The sequence below is a fragment of the Maniola hyperantus genome, chromosome 10 (genome assembly GCF_902806685.2).
Source record: "Maniola hyperantus chromosome 10, iAphHyp1.2, whole genome shotgun sequence".
Taxonomy (NCBI): Eukaryota; Metazoa; Arthropoda; class Insecta; order Lepidoptera; family Nymphalidae; genus Maniola; species Maniola hyperantus.
This window is the reverse complement of record NC_048545.1, coordinates 6,403,538-6,422,884: the sequence shown is the minus strand read 5'-3', so window position 1 is coordinate 6,422,884 and position 19,347 is coordinate 6,403,538. Positions and strand designations below refer to the sequence as shown.

At 37.0% G+C, this 19,347-nt stretch overlaps 1 protein-coding gene across 2 annotated transcripts in view; it reads left to right on the top strand.

Annotated features, from left to right (window-relative positions):
- The window catches only part of Abd-B (Abdominal B), a 99,018-nt gene that overhangs the window by 14,175 nt on the left and 65,496 nt on the right, over window positions 1–19,347 (top strand). For both annotated transcript variants that reach the window (XM_069501600.1, XM_069501597.1), the window contains exon 2: window positions 9,335–9,379. The gene's annotated coding sequence lies outside the window, so the exon portion shown is untranslated. The remainder of the gene's footprint in view (window positions 1–9,334; window positions 9,380–19,347) is intronic.

Here is a 19,347-nt window from a genome sequence, read left to right as displayed (position 1 = left end):
AATATATACCTATAGAAGGAAAAGGTGACTGACTGACTGATGTATCAACACACAGCTCAAACCACGGGACGGATCGGGCTAGACATGCAGATATACGTAGTTTTACCCTAGTTATTTATGACGTAGACATCCCTAGAAAGGATTTTTGAAAACTCCAAAGGGGGTAAAGCAGGTATTTAAAATTATGAATGTTAATATCTGTAAAATAAAACTTATTACTTATCTTGGATTTCGGTTAAAAATAAAGGAAGGGGTATTTTGGAACTTTAGGAAATTCTAAGGAAAAGAGGGAGGGAAGGCAGGTAGAATGTAAAGTAGGGTACCTATAGCTACAAGAAATGTAGGATTTTATTAATTGCAATTTCAGGAAGACAAAATTAAAAGGAAAATATAAAATTAAATCATTTATTTCATTAAATTTCTTCTCTATAAGAGTTTACAACAATTAGGAAACATTTTATTACATTTGTTCTTCATAAGAGTTTACAACAATCACAAAATAGCTCCACACTGAAAGAAAAATGTATGTTAATATACCTACCTACTTAGAGGTACCTAAATACCACACGCGTTTTTCCCCTTGCTTTGTCCTTGCCTTAGCCGTGCTTAAGCACATTGAATTGGTATGTACTGTACGTAACTACTTAGGTATATAATCTAATTTTTAATTCGGGAAATTCTGTGTTACCAGAGATAAAATCCTACTTCCCACAAAAAAGATAACTTTAAATCTTGTACATATGTAAATATATAAATCAATTGCCGCATGTATGGAATATCATCACTTGAGAACAACTCGACCAATTTGGCTGATTTTTAGGGTTCCGTACCTCAAAAGGAAAAAAAGATTAAAGATACTTCGTTGTCTGTCTGTCTGTCGTGTCTGTCAAGAAACCTACAGGGTCCCGTGGACCTAGAATCATGAAATTTGACAGGTAGCTATTATCTATTTAGTGTCTTATAGCACACATGACGGGAAAAATCCAAAAAACGTGAATTTGTTAACCACAAATAAGTAATCACAAAAAAAAATAGCTTGACGGCATGGCTTTACCGGTTGGGTGGTAACTATGGTCACGGCAGAAGCCTCCTTGCACCAACCAGACCAGAGACAGTTTGTAAAATAAAAATTCCCAAATTGCCCCTGCCGAGAATCGAACCCGACTACAGTGCTCGCCACTGCGCCTGGGAGGTTTTCAATTATTAGCTATCGTCAATATGCACATAATATCACTGTACTTACTAATCACATACAGGATGAAATGGAACACCTGCGAGTGATACCATCGGCAGCTCGCATACTGTTCTTGCATAATCAGCAGTGGGACAAAAATAATCGAAATTAAACAAGTAATTAGTGCGCAGCCTATCAAAATGTCAGCAGATATCGGAAGTGACTGAAAAATATAAAAATACTTGTATATTATGTATTAGTTTATGTACCTACATTATACCTACAGGTAGGTAGGCAGGTATACCTACTTTTTTTTTTGTTTTAAGGTACTTGGTCATGTAAAAGTCAGAACACGCATAAGATGGGGTTCTTTAGTAGATAATTATTGTTATAAAACCGTCATATTGTGGTAAACCAAAAAAATATTTTTTTGGACGAATGCATTGGGCCAACATGTTAGCCAAACGAGAACCTACAATAGGTAGATATACTTTGGCCTGAAAGGTACACTTTATGTCTATAACTACGCTGCCCAGCCTTTGGATTGATCCTATAATAGGTAAGTCAACAAAACATTACCCAAAATATTCCAAGCAAAAAAGCAAAGCAGCTGGTTGTGAGCAACAGTTCCAATAAGAACAAGATCCATCTGAATATTTCAGCCGGAATCCTTACGGGACTTGATACCTTGAAGAGCTCTTTGCAAGATGGTTTGGCTAACATACCAGCTGTGTGGATACTTGACCACTGAAAAAAGGTAGAAGTTAGGTCTGCAAGAAGTTGTAGGTACGTATATGTTGTGATCAAAGCATACCTACTGACTCGAGATATAAATACATCTACCTATAGATCGATTAGTGCGCTACCTAACATAAATAACCAAGGGACACATGGTTAAGTCGCTATAATCCGCCAAAACAGATAGATCTGCATGCACATCGTATCTTCGGCATGCATAATATGCACCACCTGCCCTCCTAATGCATGCAAAAAAGCAAGCAACCAAGCAAGCAATATTAGGTACCTACCTACCTATTACCTATTTTACATAAAGATCTTTGTTTAGTATGCTACCTATTGCCAGTTAAGTATGCAGATAGGTACTTACTAATTTTAAATCAGAACTTAACGATTACTAAACAGCGTAAAAAGTTTGCTTATGCTCACCAATCCCAAAAAAATGATAATAAAACAGGCACATTTCAAATTTCTCGTGCACCAACAAAATCTGTCCACTTTTGGTAACCAATTAAAAAAACCCATTCAACGATTCAAGATTTATTTTATTTTACTTGCGGGATACACAGTTCCGCACAGTTATAAACATAAAATAATTTTATTATAGACTTAGTGTGTTTATACCTACTTTATACTTACACAGACAGATCGTTTTTTTTGTAATGACAAGTCTCAAACATTTTTCATAAGCCAGTCATAATCATACTTTAAAGCAAATAGGTATCTACCTACTCAGCTCCACAATGGAATAAAGGTATGGGCAGGGTATAGTTGCAAGTCTATACCTATTTTCTAATGAAAGAACCAATAAAGAGGCATAGAACTTTAATTATAAAAGGACTAGCTTATGCTCGCGACTTCGTCCGCGTGGACTACACAAATTTCAAACCTCTATTTCACCCCCTTAGAAGTTGAATTTTGAAAAATCCTTGCTTATAGCGGATGCCTACGTCATAATAGCTATCTGCATGCCAAATTTCAGCCCGATCCGTCCAGTAGTCAGTAGTTTGAGCTGTGCGTTGATAGATCAGTCAGTCAGTCAGTCACCTTTTCCTTTTATATATTTAGATTAAACAATTTTAGGTACAAAACTCTATGTAGGTAGGCTTACTTTAGGACTAGAAAAGGGCTAGGTATTATATCCACCTAGATATTAATAATATGATTATTATCTAGACATGTATGAGTAAGTAGGTTTTTTTTAAAAATAATGATTTCACGTTCATTTTCCTATGGACATAAAATCTTGGGTAGGGTGACTCAAACTTTCTACGGAGATTGTTGTCTGAAGGAATACACCACCATTAAATAGTAGATCCATACTGAAATTCAAACAATTAAAGTAGTTAAATACCTCCAAAATATACCTACAGAGAGGTACATGATATTTGATAAACGGAAAACATGAAAAATATGAAAATATTCATCAATAGTATAGGTATGCATTCATCACCACAACAAAATAAAGCGAGGATTGAAATGAAGAAATAACCTAGAAAGTAGATACCGGATATTACAAAAACTCCATCTGCTAGGTATCAACACCACCCAGCCGCTGCCTCGCACGAACTTTAAGTATAAATGGAGAGTTGCTTTTGTCGTCACCCTCAGAGTTTGTCGCGTTGCGGGATAAGCAAGAAAAGCCGAGACCAGAGCTTACGCCGAAACCGAAACTTAGCTGCAACCAAACATAGAGCTTAGCCTAATACTTAGATACTTTATTTTTCAATTGCATACCCATTGTGTATAAAAACATCCTTAATACGTAGGTAGGTATGTATTACCTAATGGTCTTTTATCTAAGTAGGTATAAGTACCTATTCGAAGACTAGTTCGAAAAATAATATATTTTCCGAAAAAAGGGAAACTTTTAAGGTGTGTGGATTCTATCAATCCACGCTGGGCCAGCGTGGCGGAATATGGCCTAAGCCCTTCTCATCCTGAGAGGCAACCCGTGTTCAGTAGTGAGCCAACGATGGGTTGATGATGATGATGTTGCTAAGCCTGAGCCTAACTGTTGAACGCTACAGTTAAAATTTAACTTTAAACTACACTTATTAGGTAAGTATAGGCATCTATCTTGTCCAATATTGAAATACGTCTTACATACCTACCTAGATGTATCTACCAGCATAAGTAAATAATAACTTGACCTAGTATTGCGTAAAGCGTGGCTTAGATTAAGCTACGAAAACCGGGGATTTCAGCATTATTGCCTCGACGGAGGGCCGCGGGCGAAAGGGGCGGGAGGCAAGGGGCCTCTTAACAAGATTACATTGCAGATAAAATGGCTGAGATAATAGCGCCCGAGTAAGCCGACGGAGCCAGGCTCTAAAACAAAATTAAAATGAACGAAATCCACGAACTTTGAGAAATTGGTATAAACCTACGTATAACTATTACAATATCACAGAATAATATTTATCCATACCTAATTACTATTTAATCTATAGGTAGGTTTATAATGAAGTCAGGGGAGTAGGTACATCCTCCTGGATGAGCCCCATGGGCGTCGCGCGAGAGAGGCACCGATGGTGCACGTTCTTAAAAGAGTTCCCGGAGCCTCTTAATATGCGCTGAGGATGGCCACAGGGGAGATTTAGTGGGTAGAGTCCCCACATAACCCGATCTTGAAAGCGGGTATCTTAAGAAGATTTCCCCCCGTGAACAAAAAAAAGGTCACAAAATATAGTAGAGGGGGTGGAGTTGCCTTCCAACATCAATGATCTCACTCTCCAAGTTTTTAACTATAGGTATAGATACCCATACAAAGAATCACATTCATTCGTTGTTCCATTAAGGCGTGTTTGTTCCAGTAAGACAAACAAACTAACCAACAATAATACTTAGGCAATGGGTAGTTACCAAGTCATTAGATCTACGTAGCAATTTCTAGAGTACCTACTGCTACGGTTGAATTAATATCTACCTATGTCATCTTAAAGACTGCAATATCACTCACCACCAGATGAGATCGCAAATCGCAATCAAGGGCTTACTTGTAATAGAATTAAAAAACCTAGGTAAGTAGGCATGTCAAAAATATGTCTAGGTCACTAGGTAATATTAATAATAACAATATGAGGATTCCTTTCTACAAATGGATGAGTGTCCAATCCTGAAAAAAATCTTTGACTCTGTTTGATTACCACGTTAGACTTATACCGTCCTGCCCATGTTTCACCTCAGACTGCATCGTCACTTGCCACCAGGTGAGGTCGCAGTCAAGAAGGGTATATAGTTAGATATAGTTGTCTAGTAACTCACCAACTAGAGTAGTGTTGTTAATTAAGATTATATTCATGTACCTAGAAGTAGGTATATCTACTTACAGATGAGTCGGTAACGTAAGCAGGGGTTTGCTTTAGACTGGTATTGATCGTAGCTTCACGGCTGTTTGAAATTCAATTCGCAGAGTGGGAATAACAATAAAAAGCGAACCGCTCTGTGTCTCCACTTGGCATCACCTGTGTTTGAACGTGAATCGAATGTTTTAGCTTGAGTATAATTCCACCCTTGTTCCTGACTATCCTTGGGTTACTACTTAAGTAGATAACATGTACGGTGTTGGAATTTAATATCAAATGAAGATCTCTATACCCTGCTACAAATAACGATTGGTAGTTGACATCTTTATTGCTACGACTAAGTCAATTCCAGGAACACCCGCGCCGGCAAGCCAAAGTGATGTGGTGGGTTTCCTACCAAGAAATGACAAAATATTTCATACCAAGCCTATTTCAAAAACAAGAGGCGTTTCTTTGCTATGATATTCTATTTTTATGGTCGCGACCTCATCCTTGTAGTACCTACGGGGCGAACACGCCTCGGGCTTAACCGCGATACGCAATACGGGTCCCGTGATAAATCTTCACGAATTCCAACTTTATTTATTAAGTTGTGCACCATTTTTACGAGGTCTCTCTGTTGGGACATTCATTACGGTTTCTACTGGGTGATGAAAAAAACTTTGCCCGATATCTCCACAACATTAATTGCAAAAGTTTCTCGCTCCCTCTTAAATTTCTTGAGGCAGCTTTAATAACGTATTTTACGATTTTGGGCCGGGGAAAAGAAATAAGAAAAACGTGATTCGCTTTGAACTGATAAAACACTTGTATATGTATAGGTATAGCTAGATTTAAACAGTATAAAGACCGAAGACGTCACGTAATAGAAGAGGACTGCGAGTTTTATGTCGGCAATTCGGGCGTGCACAAAAGAATTGTTAAGTCTGTGAACGTGCCATCCTGATCTCAAACGCTCCGAGTAACTCCACTAATTATAACAGCAAACATAGCGTAGGAAAAGTAACATGAACTTGAAATAACATTGACTAGACACATGAGTATATAAAGCCCATAAAATAAAATCAATCGACAGAAATCGGCAATAGGTACCTAATTTATCTTTCTTAATTATTGAAAACCCTCTTCGGGTAACGGGCCGTCATGTTGTGAAGCATGGTCGTTGGGCCCGTTTTACCCAAAGATGGGTAAACACCGCACACCGCACCAGGTTCTATGAAATCTGTGCCGCTACGCGTGCAGATAAATTAATGTCAGTAGGTACTTATAACTACCTATTAAACACGAACTGTACAGAATCAATAATATTTTTACAGCTGATTTAGTCGAAAATTTTATGATGGCATAAAGTATTACATTTTAACATTGACACTTCTGGTAATGTAATGCCCGTATAATCACTTTTACAGTTAGAGTTTTTATGCACTGAAAGATAAAATCAAGTGGTTCTACATTCGTGAAATCGATAACACTTTGGTATCACATGTTATAGAGATGCCGGTGTAATCAAATTCAGCAAGGTAATAACTTCTTGTAAAAGATAATGGAAGTTTCGTCAAGGGAGGGCATGGTGGGGTGCCATAGGTGAGTGCCGGAGGGCGGATCTCATACAGTTAATTTATGCTACTATAACTCAAACGGAAAGCCGCTCAATAGGTAATTTAGATGTTCCAAGCAACATTGTCGTAATGAGAACGAACCATTTCTGACTAAAGTTTATTGGTGCGCTGAGAGGATGATTCGCAATGGGTGGTGAGGATGGACGTGTGTTTCTACTATATCTATACCTAGTATGGGTAATTTCTTTTAGTTTTCCTATTTATTTGTCCTATTTTAAATATCACTTTATGTGTTGTCGAAACATTATGAAACCAGCGTGCTTCTAAAAAGTTGATGAACATTTAGGATCATAGGAAAATATCATAATGAACAGTTTTTCTACGCTACTACCTACTTAGACTAGGAATTCATAACGTCATATTCAGCTTAACGTATATACCTACCTACGCGTTTTCAAAGTAACTCTACAGGTAATCTACATAACCTCTATACCTATCCAGTCGAAGACGATTTCAAATACATAAAATAAAGTTTTATTAATCAAATAAGCCCAGTTTTATATCTATAGATATCTACATGCGTAATAATAACAGCTTTAAGTAAAACATCCAAAGGGCGGTTCTTTTGCTTTTTAAATTCTACTGCAAAATGCTGTTAAATGAATATCATCGTACTCGTTTTAGTATTAGAGGTTTTATTTGGGTACACCACGTAATGTGATAAGACTTTTTCCAAGGTGTTATAAAAGTTCCAGCTTAAACGAAAAAAGCTCATAATATACACAAGATATGGCTTCATGTGGCAGTTTGTTATGAAGTTTATAGTGGAGCCCGTTCTTGTTACAAGAAAAAAATATAAGGTGAGCATTACATTCAAATGGGATCGGATCGCTTTGCCTCTGGAAAATCTTAATCCTAAGTTATGAACAAAAACAGATAGGCACATAGGTACTTAGTTGAAGTTGGATATTTTAGCGTCTTAACTATTGTGAATGGTATTTATTGTGAACTAGATGATACCCACAACTTGGTCCGCGTGAGTTTCGGTTTTCAAAAATCCCGTGGGAACTCTTTGATTTTTCGGGATAAAAAGTAGCCTTTGTCCTTCCCCAGGATGCAAGCTATCTCTTGTACCTATCAAAATCGGTTAAACAGATGGGCCGTGAAAAGCTAGCAGACAGACAGACAGACGGACGGACGGACAGATAGACACACTTTCGCATTTATAATATTAAGTATCATCATCATGATCAACCCATCGCCGGCTTACTACAGAGCACGGGTCTCCTCTCAGAGTAAGAAGGGTTTTGGCCATAGTCTACTATATTCATAGTAATTAGGTACTTATTGGATAGTTTCATATTTTATGTTTATTATTCCGTAGGATGGAACACAGTTATGATAAACGCCCGGAGATGAGAGAAACACGGTGTCGGAATGTTATTAGAGATTTTTATTATAAAGCGTAGTCGTAAACTAGATCTACGCGGTACTCTTTGACGCTAATTATTATTATTATTAAATCCCGGAGTATTCTACAGCCGTAAAAATAAACCCTATATTTTTATGTTTCTAGACTTTATAAATATCGTTTGTGCCAAGAGCAGGTACCAGAACATAAATGTAGATAATAATCTAATACCTAAGGTAAAATACCATCATCAAATATGATTTCAGTTTATGTATTTCAGCAGCAGTAAATCATGTTGCAGAGTACCTATTGGTTAGGTATACCGTATATGTACCGGTCCATTCATAAATAGTATGATAACCATGAATTAGTGTGCTTACAGACGAGCAGTAACTTGTCAACTGCTGCCGTTGCGTCGTCGCGGATCGGCGTCTGCCGTCGCGTCCACGCGTGTTAGCGGCCACCGCTAGCGTGTTAACGATAGCCATAGACGCGTAGGCAGCTGCCGTCGTCACTGGTGGCTGTCGTCATGACTGTGTCGGCGGCTGATGCCGACGCGCTGACGGCTGCCGTTAACGCGTGTCGCGACGGCAACCGCCGACACGCGCCGACAGAGTGCCGCTCGTCTGTAAGAACACTAACGCTGTACAACCAAATTTAATGTCAATCTATATTATGCACCAATAAAACTTAGCATCTATCGGAATACTTCCGAATTCTCGATTGCAAATCAAATCGATATTCGATACCAATAAAACAGCGTCGATTCGCAAATACATAAAAGCCGGATTCAAGTCTTGCGCTCTGTATAGAGTTAGAAGGGTTCCCTCTTTTATTGCAAGGAATTTGCATATAAAGTAACCATTGAAGAAAAGCGATCTTGATTCGATTCTATTTTTTTCGTATTCATTGTTGAAGGCCGCGGGTTAGCGCACATCCCGTTTTATGGTCCACGATGCTTTCGTAGCGAATAAAATAAATAATGGTAGGTACCTACCTATCAACAGTTTTTTTGTTGATGATTTATTTGAGAAAGTATTGGCTGTGTGTTGTATGTTTTGACATTTTAATCTCTGCAATAATTTAAGACTACCTACTGGTATAAATCAAAAGGTTAGATCTTTATAGAGCTTTTTTGTTACAGATCGAGAAGCAGAAAAAAATACTATGGACCGATAAAAGAGCACAGGTAAGTAAAATATATTCTTATCATAATCTAAAATATCTGAAAACAGGTGCACAGAAATGTTTTTGTAATTATAACTGCATATAGATTAATTATTGGTCCCGCTCCGCTCTACTATAACTGATCTATGTCAATAATTGTTTTGTTATGTTTACGTTGCATTTATTTTTATGTCAAATAATTTTATCTTATCTCATCTTATCCGTACCTAGGTACTTAATACTATAAATGCGAATGTGTGGCTGTCTGTCTATCTGCTACCTTGTCCCGGGGACGAACATAAGCTACTTTTCTCTCCGGGAAATAGAAAAGTTCCTATGGGATTTAAAAAAATCTAGATCCGCGTAGATGAAGTCACAGACATCCTCTACCTATTTGATACAGAGACATAGTTTGCATCCTAAAGACAGGCATAGACTAGATTAGATAAGATTTATTTATTTGATTTCATGTACCTACATTAATTTGATGGTGCAGGGTGCTTAAAGCTAAATACACATGAGACCCTGTCAGAGCATTGCAAAATCAATTTTAGGTAAGTAGGTACTTACAATAGAATGACTAGGTACTTTTATCCCCGAAAATCAAAGAATTCTCTGGGAATTAAAAATCATTGACGTGGACGAAGTCGCGAGCATCATCTAGCACTTATTAGATAAATTACTGTTTAATATTACACCTATTTTATTTATCAAAATTAATTCAGTCTGAGTTTTCCACGAAGCAGTGTTATGCCGTGGTAAAAAACTGGCTATGGTCCGAATAAACATTAAAATAATAATATCTACTACCTATAAATAAATGGATCTAAAAGATCATTTAGCCAAACAGACAAGAGAAAAAAGACGAAATGATACATTGTAGAGATTTTTTTATAAACTGATATTTTATTTCACAAGGTGGGTTTATGTTAAGTAGGTATGAGTCGTATGTGGTATACCTGACATTGTCCAAGCATAAAAAACGTAAAAACAACACTTTATGCGATATAAAGTATAAAATGAGATAAAATAGTGACCACGGGCGTTTCCAGCGATTCCCAATAAAAATGATATTTAATTGAAGTCGATAACGCGTCATGTCGAGATGCCTAATAAACTGTCTTTATTATTACTGTGTAAGGTCGACAGCGGGATAAACATAATAAAACGAGGTCCTTTTACCGGCAAATGCTTTTGAACATTGGATTATTGGATCTAGGTCCAAATCATATTATTCTAACTAATCTGACTACGAAATCTTTAGGTAGGTAGGTAGGTATATTACCTACACTTAAAAACCACTATATACCTATTAAAAGTGATAGCCTAGGGTTAAAGCGCCGGCTTTCTACTTGGGGGATCCGGGGTTTTATCCCCGGCACGCACCTCTAACTTAAGTTACTTGAGTTAAGTGCGTTTTAAATGATTAAATTATATTTAAAAATTATAAATTCCCAAATTGCCCTGCTGGGAATTGAACCTAGGACCCTCCACTTATAAGACCATAGTGCTCACCACTGCAACAGGAAGGTCGTATAAAATTGTAATATTATAGAAATCTAGAGTCGCATTTAAAGATCCATATCGGTTCTACCACGACTATTCAATCAATCAATCAGTCCGTTTGTGGCTATTGCGGACATAGGCATTCCCGAGAACACCACCACACACGGTCCTCCACTATCACGACTGTCATGTATCTATCTAATCACTTTAATACTTAGAAATCATCTTCTTATTTTTGTTTAGGTAGGTGGTAGGTATGCTCCTCGAACTTTTGTGTAAAACATGTAGGTAACATTGCAACTTTTTAATAGCTCAAAGTGGGTAAATTATTGATACTTAGGTTGATGGGACTTTTTGTCGCCAGGTAAAGGTGCATATAAATTGGTAGTGAATAATTTATTAAAATTGCAAAGTCCTCGCTCGGTTCACGCCTGACCGGTGTCAACTGGTACATAAATTGCTAACCTAATACCTTTAAAGGCATCTTGCGGATCTGCCTCTAGTACCTACCTATAAATAAGTTTGCAAAACTCGAAAACTTTGTCAGTTTTCTTGGGTTTGTTGTAACTTGTAATGTCAAAGTAAAATAGACCTAAGGGAGATCGCCCACCGTGACTTCTTGTAACGATACAGCCGCAAAAAGGTCGCGAAACAGTAAACAATGCGTCGCTGGCCCGTCTTTGCCCACAATTTCTATCGCGATTCAGGACCGAGTGCGACTGTATCGCTACAAAAAGTCAACATGGGCAATGTGCCTAAAAGTAATGTACGCACTGAGTAGCAACATGTTTTAAAGCAACTTCATAAAGTTTTCACGCTTTGTTATTCAAGATTGCCGGCTGAAGATGTTTGTCGGAACTCTACATTGAATTTCGTTCTCGAAAATGGTGAAAATTTGTACTAGGGGTCACTGGTTTGCATATCAATTTTTAGCATAGTCTAAAGCTTGATAGGTTCACAATGTTGCCACTGCGTTTCGCCGGCAGTGGGAGATAAAAGACGCGAAAGCACAATAGCGTTTAAGTGATAGTTATGGCAGCTTTTATAGGCAGTTAGATTTATTTTTACTGCACTGTTTGTTTTAATGTGTTTTTCGCCAGTTGAGAGGTCGTGACAATTGCCTTCTCATTCATTTATCGCTGCTAAGTAGGTATGTTTCACACAAAGTTTACACTTGCAAATTGCTTAGTCTCCTGCACAATAGATGTGCAGCGATGCATTTCTTAGAACTTGGGAGAAAAGTGTTAAATGAGCAATGAATCAAGTGGGTTAAGGGTTTTATATTAAACTAGCTGATGCTAATTTTAAAAATCCCTTGAGAACTCTTTGACTGTCCGGAATAAATAGTAGCTCTCTCGCATGATTCAAAAGCACTTGTAAAAGTTTATTTCAATAAAAAATTATTGTATTATTTCCAAATCTTCAACTACCTAATAGTACCTATAACCTACGCAAAAAAATCATGTCAATAATTATCGGCCCAAAATGTTAGGATTAAAGAATAAAAAGTGTTTTGATCAGAAGTGTAATGAGGTACACCACTTTGTGCCAACTCTTCATTTGGTATCATTTTGTTAAAGATTATAGAAAAATTAGGTGCCTATACTAACTCAAGATAGGTAGAAACGTATCTATCCAGTCGAGCCCAATCCCCATTTATTAGAGAGGCATGACAACGTAGGTCGAGCCTAATCAGGAAATATAGGCCAATAAAACGGGACGGTGGTGTGCCTTAATCAAATTGTCCAAATGACCAATGGAGGTAACCCATTTGTGATGGGATATTAGGGCGGATGGATAAGCCACCCGCTAAGTCTGCTTTTATATAAATACTAGCTTATTCCCGAGACTTTGCAGGCGTGGTACCTACTACGCAAATTTCAAACCCCTTTTTTACCCCTTTAGGGATTGAATTTTCAAAAATCCTTTCTTAGCGGATATGTCTACGTTATAGTAGGTACCTACCTACCCGCACGCCAAATTTCAGCCCGATCAATCCAGGGGCTGTGCGTTAATAGATCAGTTAGTCAGTCAGTCAGTGAGTCTGTCATCAGTCAGTCAGTTACTTTTCCTTTTATATAGGTATATAAGAGAAACGCTCGAAAAAAATTTATTTTTAATGTATCTACCTACCTAACTAGGTACTTCAGTTATTTTTACTTTATAGTGCTTTGTTCTTGAATAAGATAAAGTCAGATATAAAGTAGGGAGGTAGGTAATAAGCGAAATATTATGAACCTTCTGAACTACATATACAAGTATTTTGAAAATATCATGAGTTCTCTGGTATATATTAGTCTTATTACTTTTACCTATTTAAAATGCAAAAAATGAAATTAAATAATTATCATATACTTTTATCTAGCTGGATTTATGATTTGGGTAACTGAAACTGATGTAGGTAGTATCTAACTGATAGATAATAAATTACAATTCAAACCAACATCATAATGCTCAACTGTATTTTTCCCTTATTCTAAAAACAAAGATCTCTTCAAAAATTCAGCATGTGACTCCCGGGATGTGTCCTATAAATCAGTTTTACAGCATTCCCGTGTCATTTCAGTCGTCGAACGGCATAAAATGATAATTTTATTGCGCTCCCCTTCCGTCTCCAGGAGTTTACGACAATTGTGAAATGTATCGACAGTTCGGATGTCACCTCCAAGGTGGACCAAGACCAAACCGATGAAGCTTTCACGTTTATTTTCCATCTCCAAATTATCTACGCTCTAAGGCTCAAAATTGACACTGTACTTCAGCCTCCGAAGCAGAATTATAATGGTTTCATGAACAACATATGGTGCTATATCTCTCTCTGCCCTGAAACTGATATTTTTAGAAGGTGTGGAACAACTCATTAATCTTTCAGGTGATTTTACAATTTAATTTGATGGCACGATGATGCGATTATGGATGAATGTGTACTAAACTATTTTTGAAATTTATATTATAGGTACAAGTAATGAATTCCGTATAGCCTCAAAAGAAATTATAGATATATGGCATAAAATCTTAACAGGTCAATAATTATGTATTTCTAACCCGTTACTTAATTCTCGTACCAAACAGCACAAGCAAGGCTTTATTGACTGAGATAGGCTAATAATACCTACCTATTAGTTTTTATTATATAGTTATGTGCATTTTCTTACACTATGTACCTAGTTACCTACATTGTCAAAACTCTCATCTTAGAATACAATCCACAAAATTTCAGATCAGAATTTTAAGATATTACTTACGAATAGGTACGCGGAGTACCTACTTTTTTGGTAAATAAATTAGAATCAGCGGTTTTTGGTCGAAATATGATTGTTATACAATTAAGGTGGGTATTCTTTTCAAAGCAGTTCTTTTTAGTTAACTAAGAAACGTCCTTATTTAAGGTACTTCATTAGCATCTTCACTTAAGCTTTTGTTACAAATTATACTTGTCACAACTTACAACAAATAATTGCTGTTGTTAGCAATGCGCCCTTGACATTATTATGCAAATCACGTCTCATTGTACATACTTACTTAGCATGCAACAAAATTAATAGTTTTATTGAATTTTACAATGTTTTTAAAAATCAGGTGAAGGAACATTGAAATGTTGGTTGTACCAGGTAAACAAATTTTCCTCTTGGTTAGACAAAATTTTATAATAAGTATGAATGTTTTAAACGTGTTTTAAATGAAATGTTATAGGTAAGTAAGTTGGTACTCTTTCAGCTGGGTAGGTCCTACGTTTTGGTATGTTTAGGAAAAAATGTGAAATAATTAATTAGTCTAAGTTTTGTTTTGACTCTATTATAGCAATACCTAATTTAGATACTTAATCCATTTTAAATATGTAGTCTCAATATAAAAATATTTACTTTTCGTACTGGTTTGTTTAGATTTTTTTCTTCTCGTTCCTAATGATTCCACGGTCGGTTCACTATATACCTACCTAACTGTTATACATTAAAAAGGAACTTCGGACGGAAATTCGAGGGTTAAGTGTCGTGACAATCGCCGGTTTACAGCCTTTTCACTTTTCCACCATAAACTTTTACTATAAACTTGACCGTACTACTGCATCATTAGAATGCTTTAAACTTCACGACATGGTTTATTGTTTTCTTCTGAGTTTGTATGTTATCTTACTAGACACATTATTATGCTCAGTCAGAATCATCAAAATAAACTTCAAGTGTAAGTTCAAGACTAAACTTCTGCTGCACCAATGTTGTTCCAATACTTAGATACAACATAACAGTAGACCTATCTATATCTACCTATATGAATATCCGAGTTCCAACTCTTTAATCCTAATGCTGAAGGGGTACCTACTGCCATATTATTAACTTATACAAAACTCCTATGAGATAGGTACCTACATTTCCATAATGGAGGTTCGTCGAAGCGAAGGTCTAATGAGGGGGGATTAAGACGTAAAGATAGACCGAAGCGCCCATTACAGAGACCCTCATGTATCTATGGTTATTCGGTCGTTAGGACGACTCATAATGATGGCTACTAATGGTAGTTACTTGACTACCTATCTATAGGCAAAACAGTACCCGGCAGAAAATATTGCACATCGAACTTTAGAAAGAGATTTTACGCTTCGTAGAGCGTCGTCTCTGTCACTCATACCTATCTATGTGACGTTTCGTCGGTCTCAACGACAGAAACAACGCTCTACGAAACTGTTGTCTCTTTCTAAAGTTCTATGTGCAATATTTCTTGCAGGGTAGAGCTGCTACTGTAGTTGCAGCTATAGAATATATCCCTGGTTGGATTTTCTTGTGTAATTAAGTATTGACCATCTAAACAAAAAAAAATAGGAATTAGGTACCTATCTAATCATACCTACCTTATATTATCACACGGCTGCTCGAAAAAGGAGTGTAGGTAGGACTGTAGATACTACCTAATGTTTTCAGGGTATACGTAGGTCGTATAGTGATTTTCTTTATTCCACCATTCTCTCGTAGGGAATCGCGCGGTTTTAAATTATAAATTGCACGTATTGCCCTTTTTTGAAATAGGTACCTACCTACTTACGATTTTTTTTCCTGTGTCTGTGGAAATAAGTAGGCAAAATATAAAATTTTTGCAGTTTCCACGTCAGTTAGATACCTGACGAAACTTTCTAACAGCGTAAGCAGCAGAGCTGAGTTTGCCAGCACGTGTTGATAGGTAGGTAGGTACCCTATATGGGCGTTCCATTGAAGCTTTGTACTTATCTAACGTCATACCGAGGAACACAGTGATCTCCTCTACTTTTAGCATATCATTATTTATCATTAAATCATCATTTCAAATAACCGAAAAATGAAGAGTGACCGCTTTGCCTCCTATGGCCGCTTTGAGCACACGTCCCTGCCTACTAGGTACACACCTGTAAATGTATTTAGAGCTTTTTATTATTTAAGTAGGTACTTACAAAATTTACCTAAGTAGGTACCTACCTATGATAAATCATTAATATAAATGTGCTGTTTTAAAAGAAACGAAAGAAAAAATCAGAAACTATAAAGTATAAAGTACCTACCTACTGCAAGGTTGCGACACAAAGAGTTCTGAAAGTTTCAGCTTTTCAAGCAATGCTGACATTCTTACGATAAACCACGTAAAAACTTGTCACGCTGGCTAAAGTCCGTTCTCCACTAAACGATATTAGCAGCATTGGTACAAGAAAAGACGTCTGAACTGTGTGTTAGAGTGATACAGTGAATAGCTCTGTCCCTCTCTCACGCTTGGCGGTCGTTACCTTGCCTCGACGTAGTGTAGTGGAGAGACGCCCTAACGCGCCGTACCGGTTTGGACGAGGCGAACGTCACAAAATGGCGGCAGTAAAAACAAGTGAAGAGTGAGTTACGGTCGAGCGTGTGGGTCGGGGACTCGGGGAGGGGGCGGGGAGGCGGCCAATGGCGTCGCGCTGAGCAAGCCGCACTCCCGCCAACTCTGCTATTTCTTTTTATAGACGTTGTTTTCCTCCGGCGCTTTTTCCTGATTTTTTTTGCAGGTTTTGTTTGCTTTGTAAGGCGCGGACAACAATGTGTTTTTAAGTGTTTTTCCCTCGGTCTAAAATACAGAGCTTTCTCTTTAATGTTTGGTTGACAGATAACTGCTGCTTGTGAAGTCAGCCGCTATCATTTGCTACATTGTAATGATGTGGAAACATTGCCTTTTAACCTAATTTGATATCTGCCTATACCTACATACCTACCTACCTATTACTTATCTTACTCTTGTTCACAAATATCTGGGTAAGTACAGACGAGTAGATACCTTTACTTAAGTACCTAGTATAGAAGCTAAATACCAAATAATTTTTAATAGGTTCATACCTACCTATCTAAAATTGCGGAACCGCCAGGATTCGAACCTGCGTCTTCTGGGTTCGCGCCCAACGCCTTAATCGCTAGGTCACGGTTTTGCTTACCTACTGCCGGTGACGAAATTTGTATAAGTTCCTACCTACGTAAGTATGTTCACTCAGTGCAATTTTGCGGCATAACAAAGCTTAACTTTTCACGTAGGTAAATACTTAACAACAGCAGAAGAGTGGCTTTCGGAACTCCGTAAGATCTAGCTGCAGCATTGAGACCAATTTTTTTGGATTTAGGTACCTAAGTGCTTCTTCATCCCTACGTCGCGTCGTGGGGATGCACAAACTGTTTATTGTGAATTTGTATTGAAAGTAGGTACCTACCACAGACTTCGTCACTGTCAAAGAGTTCCGTAGCTTGGAACAATACTTATTTTTTACAATTTGTTAAGGTACCTAGGTGATATTTTTTTAAATAAGCTACCTAACAATTTTTTGAATATATTTTATAGGAGGTGAAAATTAAACCCTTAAAGGGTTAAACCTAACTAACCCTAAAACGGGCTGAAATGGGTTAATCGAAATAGACTTAGAACTAAGTACCTAGGTACTCGTATTTGCGTAGATATACCTAGGTATTATATTATGACCAAATCAAACTAACAAGAGAAACTCCCAGATATAAATAAACACGAAGGAACTGCGCCTAATCCTACACAGCCATAAAAAGTACAAAGTTATTTAGTACGAAACAGAACTCATCGGGAAAGTTGCAGAGTAATAATTTACGGAGGACGAAGACGTCTTAGCGTCTTGTAATATCTTCCAGTGACATATTTATTGTTTTCGAGGGGCGGGGGATGGCTTTCTTGAAGGGGAACACCAGCTAACACAGATACATAGATGTAGATATTTTATTAAACAAGGGTCGACTTACAAGTAGAGCTACCAAATATAATGTTTTGAAAAATGGGACATCCATCGAACTAATAAAACTACTAGGTAGGTAGGTACCTAGGTATATTTTCCCGTTTTAGGAAGGTACTTAGGTCTAAGTTATTTTTAATTTACCTATTACATTCAACCGTTAGTAGGTACCTAGGTAGGTATATTTTCAGACTTATTTTAAGTCCTTTAAGGATCATAATAGGTACCTACCTATTAGATATTAGATTATTGACCATAATGATAATAACTAGAGAATTATAGAGACATATAGGTAATTTCATTTATTGTAGTAGGCAATATTTTTTTCTTGATAAGAGAAAACAGTTTGGACCACCTAGGATTGGGAAGCTTTTATTTTATGAGTAGGTATCAGTTATATACCTAGTATATATAAATTATTAAAATAATAATCAAGACAATCCAAAAAAAGCAAAACAATCAGTACCTACCCGTAGTACAAGATTTTACGTCTCACCAAACGAAACCAAATTCGAGAGTCGAAATGCTTCCGCGTTACAGTAAAATGGACCTAAACAGCCTTGAATTGAAGTCAAATATTCAATGCCACTGATTTTAATTTCGCAATGTTTCCGCTTGGAGCGCTGGCTGTAGAAGTGTAGACAAACTTGAGCTTTAAAACAAGGTATTTAAGATCCTGTTTACTGTAACGCGGAAGTATTTCGACTCTCGAATTTGGTTTGGTTTGGTGAGACGTAAAATCTTGTACTACGGGTACCATTTATAAAATATCGGCATGCACAAAACAAAAACCTAAACTTGGATTAGAAATAATCAGAAAAGTTTTTGCTATTAGATACAAACTTATTTGTTGGGTAGGAGAAAGATACTTGGCGAAGTGCATGTCAGACTTGCGTATCGAGGGTTCCGTATTTGGAAGGATTAGTATATTATACCACCTATACATAATGTTAAATAATAATCTATAAGTACCTATACTTATTATAAAAGTGAAATACGTACCTACCACTCACTCACTCACTGACTGACTAAGTAATCACGAAATCTCAGGAACTAAGTATAAAGCGTACCTACAAACGTGAAATTTAAAAAGGTAGGTTCTCTATAAATAATAAAAGCCTGTATACGTTATTTTGGAAAATCCCTCCTTAAGGGTGGTAAAATAGAGCATGCTTGTAAGGGAAAGTTTTAATTATTACTTACTAACTTGAATTTTGTAAGGTAGGCTCTATGCGGATATAGGGCTCGGA